General features: G+C 44.6%; 1 long non-coding RNA gene across 1 annotated transcript; it reads left to right on the top strand.

Moving 5' to 3' along the window:
- The first annotated feature begins 254 nt into the window (after positions 1-254).
- On the top strand, positions 255-5,837 carry LOC135328990 (uncharacterized). Its single transcript, XR_010390106.1, has 2 exons — positions 255-675; positions 5,167-5,837. It is a non-coding gene; the product is annotated as an uncharacterized LOC135328990 (long non-coding RNA).
- The last annotated feature ends 6,324 nt before the right edge of the window (positions 5,838-12,161 follow it).

Raw genomic sequence — 12,161 nt, forward strand, 5'->3', positions numbered from 1 at the left:
GGAAAGATAAGGGAGTTACAAGCAGTCTGCATTCCTGTGCCCCACTCTCCAGAAGGGAGGATGCCAAGGCTGAGAAATAAGGCCTGTTTGGACGCCAGGACCTTGGGAAGTAAAAAGCTTCCTCTCACTGTTAAAACAGTGATGATTAAGGGGTCTGGATTATGTCTTCTTCCTCAGGGCCTTGGAAGATAACACCTACTGACCCAGCTGGGGCAGTGTTAATTAATTGATCAGGACCTTGAGAAGTAGGGGTGGGACCCAGGGAAATGTGAAGAAATCATTAACCAATCAGTGTGAAAGAGGAAGGAAGTCACAAATATGGCAATAAGAGGAAGGAAGTCACAAATATGGCAAATTTGATTGTATAAATGCTACCTGAAAAGTTGGGGGGGTGTGCTTGATTTGTGGGAGACCACCAAGCACCCAGGCTTGCGCAACTCTGAAATAAATAAATAAATGTCTCTCCTGAGTGTGTAATTATTGGCTCATTGCACACCGGGCAACGAATCCGCTTTTCGGACAACAGTTTTCTGGCGACCCAGGTGGGACCCTCGCTGTAAAGCCTTGCCCGGATCGTCTTGCCAGTTCCGGCAGGGAGACGCTGCTCATCAGACTCCAGCGCGCACCGACCGTTTTGTTCGGGGACTCCGTGAGCACCCTCCCTGGTCGGAACAGGTAAGCGACTCAAAGGTGCAACGCAGTAATTATTAAGAGACATTGCATAAAGGGTATGATACAAGGGTAATTGGTTGTGGTAACCAAAGGTAAGCTTTGTACACGTTTGGACAGTGACGACTGGAGTGTACGAAAGCGTAATTGGTAAGAACGTTCTTTTAAGGGTGGTAATATGGGAACAGGACAATCTGTGGGGGTATCCTCCTGTTCTCCTTTAGGATGCATCCTGAAACATTGGAGAAAGTTTGGTGGGAATCCTTTAACAAGGAGAAAATTAAAGGAATACTGTACTCAGTGGTGGCCAATGTATAAACTGGAGGATGAGGAAAAATGGCCAGAAATGGGAACGCTAAACTATAATACAATCTTGCAACTTATGTTGTTTTGCAGAAGACAGAACAAATGGGATGAGGTCCCATATGTAGATTTGTTCTTCTCTCTGAGAAATGATCATGAAACTAGAAAAAAATGTAAGCTGTTGATTTCTGATTCAAATGTGTTAATGATGATGGGAAACAAAGAGAAAATGTCTCGGTGTTGCTCTGCTTGTAGCATTGGGAAAAGATGTTTAAAAGCGGGTGATGAGGAAGAGGATGTACAATTATTGGTCCCTCCTGAAAGAGATCAAGATAGTGTTAATAGCAGAAATAAGGGAAGTGAGGCATGTAGCCCGATTGCAGGCAGAACTCGGGCCACTCGGGCTCAACAAAATCCCGTGATTCAGGCCCCGCTGCGTCAAGCAGTCGGACCAGACGGGATGCCTGTGTATGTGAAGGTCCCTTTTTCAACTACAGATTTAATGAATTGGAAGGAGTCTGCCGGGTCGTACCGAGAGAATCCAGAAAAAATGTATCAATCCTTTAAAATGATAATTGAAAATCATAATCCAGATTGGCAGGATTTACAGGTGCTTTTAAATACTTTGCTTTCACCTGAGGAGAAAAGAATGGTATTAGATAAAGCTCAAGAGGAAAATGAAAGGCAAAATGCCAGAGACGGACCAGACCGTTTTATGCCGACCCGGGAACCGGGTTGGGATCAAAACACAGGGGCAGGCAGGTTAATGACTAAACAGTACCAACAGTTAATACTATATGGGGTAAAGCATGGAGTGCCTAGGCCCAAAAATATTGCAAAACTATATCAAGTCGCACAGGGTAAGACTGAGGATCCCTCTGCATTTTACGAGCGGTTATGTGAAACTGCCCGAAAATGGACAGACTTGGATCCCGAGGACGAAGCAAATAAAATAACTTTTACCACATTATTTGTAGGACAATCAGCACCAGATATAAGGAGAAAGCTTCAGAAAGTAGATGGTATGTCGGGGATGTCGATATCGCAATTAATAGAAATTGCATATAAGGTGTACAATAATAGGGAAGAAGTGGAGAGAAAGGAAAAACAAAAGGAGAAACTGAAAGATAAGAGGCAAAATGCTGCAATCTTGGCAGCTGCATTTGCCCAAGCACAAACTCCCTCTCAGGGAAGGAGTTTTCCGAAAGGACAAGGACGTAGAAGAGGGTATAGAGTAAGAGGGAATTTGGGAGATGGAATTCCGCTAAGGAGAGATCAGTGTGCAATTTGCAGGGGGAAGGGGCACTGGAAAAATGAGTGCCCGAAGAGACAAACAGATCATTGGAAGCCTCAGTCTGCATCTGTTCCAGAGGCAGATTTGCTCGTGTTCGGTACAGAGGATTCAGACTGACGGGGACCGGGGGTTGAGGAACTGGATTCCCCAGCCGAACCCCTGGTTTCAGTAAAGCTGGGGAACGAAACAGTTAAATTTTTAGTAGACACTGGAGCAGCATACTCAGTACTAAATAGCTGTAAGGGACCAATGAGTAAATTCTCTATGCCAGTAATTGGGGCCACGGGAAAGCGAGAGGTTAAACCTTTCTGTCAACCAATTAAATGTGAAATAGGAAATAAAGTGTTAACACATGAATTCTTGTACATGCCAGAATGCCCATTACCCCTAATGGGGAGGGATTTACTGAATAAACTGGGGGCACAGATAACCTTTGATCAAAACAAAGTTAAGGTGCACATTCCACAAAGTAACGCCTGGAAGGCACAAGCATATATGTTGCAGAAAGCACTGGATTCCGAACAGGTGGAGGATGGACCAAGTGAAATTCCCTCTGAAGTAATGGACGCAGTAATCCCTTTTGTGTGGGCAACGGAGAAACCTGGAAGAGCCAGATGTGCAGAGCCGGTAAAGGTGGAATTAAAACAAGGAGCTAAACCGGTAAGGCGAAAACAGTATCCCATGAAGTTAGAGGCCCGTGTTGGACTGGAGCCTATGATTAATAATTTCTTAAAGTATGGACTGTTGAGAGAATGTCAATCCGAGTACAATACTCCAATCCTGCCTGTAAGAAAACCACATTCACAAGAATATCGTCTAGTACAGGATTTGCGAGCTATTAACCAGATAGTGACTGATGTGCACCCGGTGGTATCCAATCCATACACTTTGTTAACAACGATAAATGATTCCAACGTCTATTTTACAGTATTGGACTTAAAAGATGCTTTCTTCTGTATCCCTTTGGAGGAACAAAGTCAGCAATTATTCGCCTTTGAGTGGGAAAGTCCTACAACGAAACGCAAAATGCAGTTGTGCTGGACAGTACTCCCTCAAGGATTCAAGAACAGTCCTACAATTTTTGGTAATGTACTTGCAAAAGAATTAGAATTATGGCAAGGTAAGAAAGAGACCACTACCTTATTACAGTATGTGGACGATATCTTACTGGGGGCAGACACTATTGAAGAATGTAGAGAAACAACCATCAGTTTATTAAATTTTCTGGGAACAGCGGGATACAGGGTATCTCGGAAAAAAGTACAGATCATGAAGGAAAGCGTAATCTATCTAGGATTTGAAATATCCCAGGGGGAGAGAAGATTAGGAATCGAAAGAAAAGAAGCGATTTGTCAGATCGCCCCCCCAAAATCAAAAAGAGAACTCAGGGGATTTTTAGGAATGGCTGGGTGGTGTCGCCTGTGGATACCTAATTTTGGATTAATGGCAAAACCTTTATATGAAGCCGTTAAGGGGCCGGGAGACTTGCTGGAGTGGACTCCAGAGTGCCGAAAAGGATTTGATGAAATCAAGATTGCTCTCATGAGTGCCCCTGCATTAGGACTTCCGAACCTAACAAAGCCATTTGAGCTTTATGTACATGAGAGAGGGCACCAGGCTTTGGGAGTGCTTGTACAGACTTTAGGAAATTGGAAAAGACCTGTGGCTTATTTTTCAAGACAGCTGGATAAAGTAAGTGCAGGGTGGCCAGGATGCCTCAGAGCAGTTGCAGCTGCTGTGCTGTTAATACAAGAGGCACGAAAATTGACATTGGGACAAAAAGTGACTGTTTATGTGCCACATGCTGTTGCAGCAGTTTTAGAACAAAAAGGGCATCACTGGTTATCCCCAAGTAGGATGGTGCAGTACCAGGCAGTGATACTTGAGCAAGAAGATGTAACCATGAAGGTGTATAATACCCTTAATCTGGCATCTTTATTACCATTTCATGAAGGGGGAGGTTGGCTCATGACTGTCTGCAAACTATTGAGCGAGTATATTCCAGCCGTCCAGATTTGAGAGATGTTCCATTGCAGAATCCAGACTGCGAATTATTTACCAATGGGAGCAGATTTATAATAAAGGGAGAAAGAAGGGCTGGATACGCTGTTGTCACTTTGGAAGGAGAAATCGAAGCAAGATCACTACCAGCAAATACATCAGCCCAGAAAGCAGAACTGATTGCTTTAGCCCGGGCTCTGGAATTATCAGAGGGAAAATGGACTAATGTGTTTCAGAAGAAGCCCCCCCCAGGGGAATTAAAAAGGGGCTTCATGCCTGGGGATTACTGGCAAATTGATTTTTCTGAATTACCAAAATGTAATGGATATAAATATTTGTTGGTGATTGTTGACACCTTTTCAGGATGGCCTGAAGCTTTCCCGTGCCGTACCAATAAGGCCAGGGAGGTAGTAAAAATGTTATTAAAAGAAATTATACCAAGATTTGGGGTATCAGAAGGGTTTTCTTCAGATAGAGGACCTCATTTTATAGCAGAAATAGTACAGCAAATCTCAAAAATACTACAAATTAAATGGGACTTACATACCCCCTGGAGGCCACAATCCAGTGGAAAAGTGGAAAGAATGAATCAAACAATTAAGAGACAGGTAGGAAAATTGTGTCAGGAGACTCAGATGAAATGGACTGATGTTTTACCTCTGGCATTATTAAGAATCAGAATAACCCCAAGGGTCAGGGAGAAAGTTAGTCCATTTGAGATTCTGTATGGTAAACCTTACACTGTAAATTTAACTGGAAATGAAATTCAAATGCACGTTAAGGGCGATCAAATTTTAAGTGATTATCTCTTGTCTATGGCAAAGGTTCTTACTTCTCTCCGTAGGTACATCCAGTTAAGGTCTCCTGTACTTTTAGATTCACCTGTACATTCATTCCAGCCAGGAGATCAAGTGTACCTTCGGACCTGGAAGGACGAGCCGTTGGTAGAAAAGTGGAGGGGACCGTATCTTGTACTGCTAACAACAAATACTGCTGTGAAACTGCAGGGAATTGATTCCTGGATCCACTACACCCGAGTGAAAGCAGTACCTCGAGAGACGTGGAAAGCTGAACAAGTTCAACCTCTAAAGTTAAAAATACATAAAGATATATGAGTTGTATTGGAAGCGAATCGGTTTTAAATTTAGATTGTATTCAGGAAAGAATTGCTTTAATCTGTTTGTTAGGAATAGGGTTAATATTGTTGTTACGGTATCTATGGTATCTGTGTAAAAATGATGTTCTCCCAAATAACCAGGGGAGAAATGTGGTGGTTAGTTTTTCTAAGTTACCTGAGCCAAACAATTAAAGGGAATCAGGAAGGATTTTGGAGCCATAATCTCCATTTGGAAGTAATTATGAAATCTATGAAGATAATTAACCAGAAGGATTGCTGGGTGTGTACCCACTTCCCTGAACATTCCAACAAGGGCTTCCCCCTAATTGGAGTGCCTCTTAATTTTTCCTTTATGGAATTTATGAGGCAGATAAGAAATGATAGTGATCAAACGAAATATAATGAAACAACCGAACAGGAATGGGAAGTCCAGAGTGTGACAGGAGATTATTACCAATGTATCCGAAGATGTAATAATAGTAATAGATGGTGGGAAAAAAAACTGTACCCTATGGAAAGCAACCGATCAACTGTACTGGAGCCATTAAGGTGGGAGGTTATAAAAATTGCTCTCATATACCTGAAATAGGTTATAAGTGGCCAAGTAAGGAACTAAATGGGTGGCATGTTCCGAAAGGTAGTGGATGGTATTGGTTGTGTGGGAACAAGGCACGAAAAGTGCTACCTCCTAATTGGTCAGGGGCATGTACTTTAGGGGCAATAATCCCTAATGTTACTATAAGAAAAGAACTGAGTAATAAATATCAAAAATCCTGGCTAAGAACATTCATGAGGAGACAAAAGAGGGTCAATAATCCTTTAATAGATCGACCTACTAGGTTTCAGTCATTCGTAAGGTGGCTGTTTCCACAATTGGGAGTGAGTGAACTTGAAAAAGCAATAGTAAATATTTCAGCAGTTATTGAAAAAATAGGGAATAAAACCTCTGATGCCATTGCAGCTTTACAAGAGGAGGTTTCAGAAATTGCTAAAATAAGTACCCAAAACCGAATGGCTCTAGATATGTTATTGGCATCTCAGGGAGGAGTATGTACAGTAATAAATACTAGTTGCTGTGTATATGTGGATCAAAGCGGGAGAATTTCTACCGATCTAAATGAAATCTGGAAGCAGACTGAAATCTTACATGAGGTTCAGAAAGATGATACTTCTTTCGGATTTGAAGAAATATGGAAATGGTTGACTTCCTGGTTCCCTGATGTGAGCTCATGGGTTAAAAAATGTTTAATAATTTTAGGATTGGTGTTAGTAGTTTTTGTATGCGTTTATGTAGTGATTCAATGTATTTCTAAGTGTTATATGAAACTAATATGGGAAAGATTTTAAAAGAGTGAGACTAATATGAAAATGATCATATAAGTCTCAAAGGGGGGAATTGTTACAAGACAACCCTGAGAAGCTCAGAAAGAATGTTTGAAGTAGGTAGATTTGGATAACTTCTATCTTAGATAGAATTTATTTAGCATGAGTAGCCGCACACTTGCTTAGCATAAGTAGCTAAATTTGCTGAAGCCTTAGGCCGTGCTCCTAGTTCATTAAGAAAAGGCCTCAGAGCTGGTGCAGGCTGGAAAGATAAGGGAGTTACAAGCAGTCTGCATTCCTGTGCCCCACTCTCCAGAAGGGAGGATGCCAAGGCTGAGAAATAAGGCCTGTTTGGACGCCAGGACCTTGGGAAGTAAAAAGCTTCCTCTCACTGTTAAAACAGTGATGATTAAGGGGTCTGGATTATGTCTTCTTCCTCAGGGCCTTGGAAGATAACACCTACTGACCCAGCTGGGGCAGTGTTAATTAATTGATCAGGACCTTGAGAAGTAGGGGTGGGACCCAGGGAAATGTGAAGAAATCATTAACCAATCAGTGTGAAAGAGGAAGGAAGTCACAAATATGGCAATAAGAGGAAGGAAGTCACAAATATGGCAAATTTGATTGTATAAATGCTACCTGAAAAGTTGGGGGGGTGTGCTTGATTTGTGGGAGACCACCAAGCACCCAGGCTTGCGCAACTCTGAAATAAATAAATAAATGTCTCTCCTGAGTGTGTAATTATTGGCTCATTGCACACCGGGCAACGAATCCGCTTTTCGGACAACACTTCCAGCACTGTGCTACCAGCTCCGGAGACTGTGAAAGAGGTGGCACCCTTCTGCGCAAGACAGCTCTCTCTGAGCAGAGCAAGAGCAGCACTTCCCATCCCACAGTGCTCTGCCCACTGGGGCCCCCGAGAGTGCCAGAAAGCCTGGCTCATTCCCAGAAGCTCCCCCTGTGTGAGCGAGCGAGCGGCAGGACGTCTCCATTGACCCTCTGCTGCAGGCACTGCATCCTTACACGTGCCAAATGAAGTGCTTGTGTGACTTCTCCGTAGCCTGTTTGAGCCTGACTGAGCCCCAGTAGCGTAAACACGGTGTTCTCCTTTTCTTTGACAGCTCTTGCCTTTACATTAGACTCCAGAGTTGGAGTAGGCTTTCGGGTCTTCGAGTTCCCCGTTTACCACTGCAGAGGAAAGCTTGTGCCATAGCTGGCTTGTAAGCAGTTTGCTCTAAGGCGTATGTAGATAGCCCTGCCAGATGGTTTTTGTGTTCTCTCATTTCTGTACCCCAGGATGGGATAATGACCATAAGGTAAGGCAAGGCCTGACTGGTGACAAGGTGGTTGCCCTCCTCAGCTCGGGGAGCAGGAAGGATGCTGATTTTTGGGACACCCCCTCTACGAGGGCCTTAAGGCCCTGGCTCCCAGGCCTCTTTCTCCTCGCTTGCCTGTGTCTGAGGCCAGTGAGGACCTGCCACTCTCTTCATTGCATTGCATTGTGGGAACATGCAGCTTTTATGGTGCCACTCCTTGCCCAAAGAACTCTTCCCCATCCTCTCCTGGCAAAGCCGATAAGCTGAGTTCGTCTCGTGTTGCAGGGCATCAGCTGGGCCAGTCTTTGCTGGAGTCACAAGAGTGGACCCTTCTAGTGCTCCCAGCACTCTTCCTGAGGCCTTCACTGTTCTCCAGTCCCACCGGGTGCCAGCTGGTGCCCTTGCAAAGCCTTTGTTTCCCCTGTGGTGCTCTTCAGAAAGCTCTAGCTTTGCCTGGGTCTTGTCAGGACCTTTCTGTTTATCCTTGGATTCTCTGAGGACCCATCTGTTCCCCTGGTTCCCTTAGTTCTCCATTTGCCTCCCCTCACAGAGGGGATTTATATAATTGAGTGATTATGCTTGCTGTAAAATGGACACCCTTGTCTGAATCAGTGGCTTCTGGGACTCTATATCTAGGTATGAGTTCTTTCAGTAAGGCTTTTACTACTCCCCCTGCGTCAGTCTTTCTTGTTGGGAAAGCTTCTGCCCAGCCTGATAACTGATCTGCTATCATTAACAAGTGTTTGTGCCCATTGGCGGATGGCATAGCCGCATAATCTATTTGTAGCTTTTGGAAAGGGAAGTAGGCCCATGGTTGTCCCCTTAACTCTAAGCTTGGTTTGCTACTTGAAAACTTCTGGCAGGTCAGGCAGCTATTTGTTATTCTTTTAGCAGCCGCATAAATTCCTGGAGTGGCCCATAGTTTCTGTACCTGGTTAGCTATTGCCTCGGCTCCGCCGTGAGCTTTATCGTGAAACCACCTAGCTATAGTAATTAAATATTTTTTGGTAGAATTGGTTTTCTTCCAATTGTCCATATTCCATCATCATTTTGTTTTGCTTCCCACTATTCCCATTGTTTTTTGTTTTTTGTTTTTTTTTCTCCCACTGAGCAGTCCTTTTCATACATGGTTTTGGGGTCTATTAAATTTGGTCACTCACTTTAGTTCATCCTTGGAACTGCCCCCATACACTCTGTCAGAGGTTGTTGAGCTGCAGCCTTCGCAGCGGCGTCAGCTAACGCATTTCCTCTACTAATTTCTGTAGTGTGTTTAGTATGGGCTGGGCAGCGTATTACAGCAATTTCTTTGGGGCAGTTGGACTGCTTCCAGCAAATTACGTATTTCTTCTCCATTAGCTATTTTCTTTCCTGATGACGTAAAAAATCCTTGTTCTTTCCATAACATCCCTGTTACATCAAATACTCCAAATGCATATTTAGAATCGGTATAGATATTTACCCGCAGGTTCTTACTGATTTTTGCTGCTTGGGTCAATGCTATTAATTCTGCTCCTTGAGCACTTACAGACGGAGACAAAGGATTAGTCTCAAGTACCTCAAAGATGTTGGTATCAGGATAACCTGAGTGACGCCTTCCGTCCAAATAGGATGATCCATCTGTAAACGGAACTAAGTCCGGGTTCTCCAAAGGTTCCTCTTTAAGGTCCTCCTGGGGCTTGCTCGAGCTGACGACCACCTGTTCACAGGAATGATGCGGCTCTCCATCCTCAGGTAGAGGCAGTAGTGTTGCTGGATTTAAGATATTGCATCTCTTTAAGGTCACATTATCTGCATGCAATATTATCAGTTCATAGCAGTGAGCTCTCTGTGGGGATAGTGCTTGAGCTGCGTATTGCTTCATTAACAGTTCTACTTCATGTGGCACATACACAGTCAATGAGCGACCCAAAACTACAGGTCATGTTTTTTCAATAAGAGCTGCCGTAGCTGCTATTGCTCTGATGCATCCTGGAGTGCCTTTAGCCACCACGTCCAGCTGTGTGGAGTAAATAGGCCACTGGTCTACAGTGAGGACCTAGGTTTTGGGTGAGTACCCCACTTGCTACTCCCTATTGTTCATGGACAAATAATTCAAATGGTTTGCTATAATCTGGTAACCCTAGAGCAGGGGCTGAAACCAACGCCTTTTTTACAGATGTAAAAGCTTTTTCCCTTTCTGGACCCCAGGCCAAAGGCTCTATCTCCTCTTTTTTGTTTCCTGCACTAAAGGCTTAGTAAGGTCTACCAACCCAGGAATCCATGGTCAGCAAAATCCTACAGCTCCTAAAAATCCCCTAAGTTGCTTTTTTGTTACAGGACAAGGCATATTAAGAATTGTCTTTACTCGTTCTGGATCAATTAACCTGTGTCCTTCCTTTAAAATCAAACCCACATATTTCACCTCTCATTGACACAGCTGAAGTTTAGACAGAGATGCTCGATGCCCTTTTTCTAAACTTGTTGGAACTTGCAGATTAGTCGACTCTGGTTCTGGTGTCTGTGGCGGACAGATGAATGAACTGTTGCCTTAAATATTTCTTGGAACATAAGGTGCAAGCAAACCATAACCCCGAACAAGCCCTCTGTTCCCGGCGGGAACAGGACTGAGCTGCTGCGACCCCCAAAATGGTCTCCCTGCAACCATTCAGGACACACCGAGCCTGCGCTGAACCAGACCACGATCGGGCAGAGACTTTGGGACCTGGACTGTAAATTACTGCTGCTTAGCACAACTTCTGTAAAGCTTGCTTAGCATGAGTAGCTAAATTTGCTGAAGCCTTAGGCCGCACTCCCTAGTTCAGTGAGAAAGGGCCCCAGAGCTGGTGCAGGCGGGAAAGACAAGGGGGTTACCAACAGTTTGCATTCCCATGCCTCACACTCTGGGAGGAAGGATGTCAAGGCTTTGAAGTGAGGCCTGCTTGGGCACCGGGACCCTGGGGAGCAGGGCCTCCTCTCGCTGTGGAAACAATGCTGATTGGGGGGGTCTGGGCTATCTTGGGGTCCAGATCATATTCCCTTTGTCTGGACCTTGGGAAATAACACCTACCGTCACTGCTGGGGAAGTAATAAATTGTCAGGGCTTTGAGAGATAAGGGCAAGACCCGAAGAATGAAAACGCATCTGTCAGCAGAAACCACAACAGTGAACAACCTACCTAGGGACCCAATAAGGAGCAGGAGACCCCAGACCTAAATATTACTATTGGTCCAAACTACTGCGTGAGGGGCGGAGAGCTTAGATTGGAAAGTATAATTGCCCAGGGATTTCTTTGTTCGGGGTCCCTCTTCGGAGGCACCCAGCCTGAGCTGTAATTCGAACGGAGTCAGCAGAGCATCATCGGACTCGGAGTGGTGGTAGCTAGCTTCTTCTCTCCTTTTCCAACTTTATCTTTCCCCTTAACCTTGTTCCCCTCTTCCCTTTGTCTCCCCTTCGCTTTTCCCCACCTTTTCTCCCCACTCCGTGGAAAATAAAGTTAAAAGGTTGTACGATATGTGACTGGTTTTAGCGTCTTAATCTCGTCCTTGGGATCGTAACGAAACCCCCCCGATACTGGATCGGGACATCTAATTGGTGTCACGGACAGGATCCCTTGAGATGAGAGTATCGTACAACCGTATGGTGTGCTGAGCGATTGTGTGTGAACGAGACGTACGAACAAGTATGAAGCGAGTGCGGAGTTCCGATCCGCGGTTCCGCCCTCCCGCGAGGGAAGCGGCCGGAGACGAACGAAGTGTGAGGAAGGAGTGAATGGTGAGATCTTTAGTATACTAGTTTACGGTTTGGCCTCCTGAGGGTGTGTAGGGGAAACTTGGATTTTAAGGTGTGACCCCCTCCGGATGAAATCCCCTTTGTAGGACACTTTTTGTAGTAGTTTACGGTTTGGCCTCCTGGGAGCGTATAGGGGAAACTTGGACTCCTTTAAGATTTGATCCTCCCAGGACAAAATCCCCTTTGTAGGATATGGCTGCTCAGAAGGCAGGCGATTTTTGTGAGGAAATCGAGAAATTATATGACCTTTTGGAAGCACACCGTTCTCGTCCCTCACCCCTGGGACGAGACTGGGCACGGGACCATTGGGTCTAATTGCAAAGTGTAGTGGACCGAATAGCAGTCTTGCAAAAAGAAGCCAAAGTTAAGA

The sequence above is a fragment of the Dromaius novaehollandiae genome, chromosome 8, assembly GCF_036370855.1.
Source record: "Dromaius novaehollandiae isolate bDroNov1 chromosome 8, bDroNov1.hap1, whole genome shotgun sequence".
Classification (NCBI taxonomy): domain Eukaryota; kingdom Metazoa; phylum Chordata; class Aves; order Casuariiformes; family Dromaiidae; genus Dromaius; species Dromaius novaehollandiae.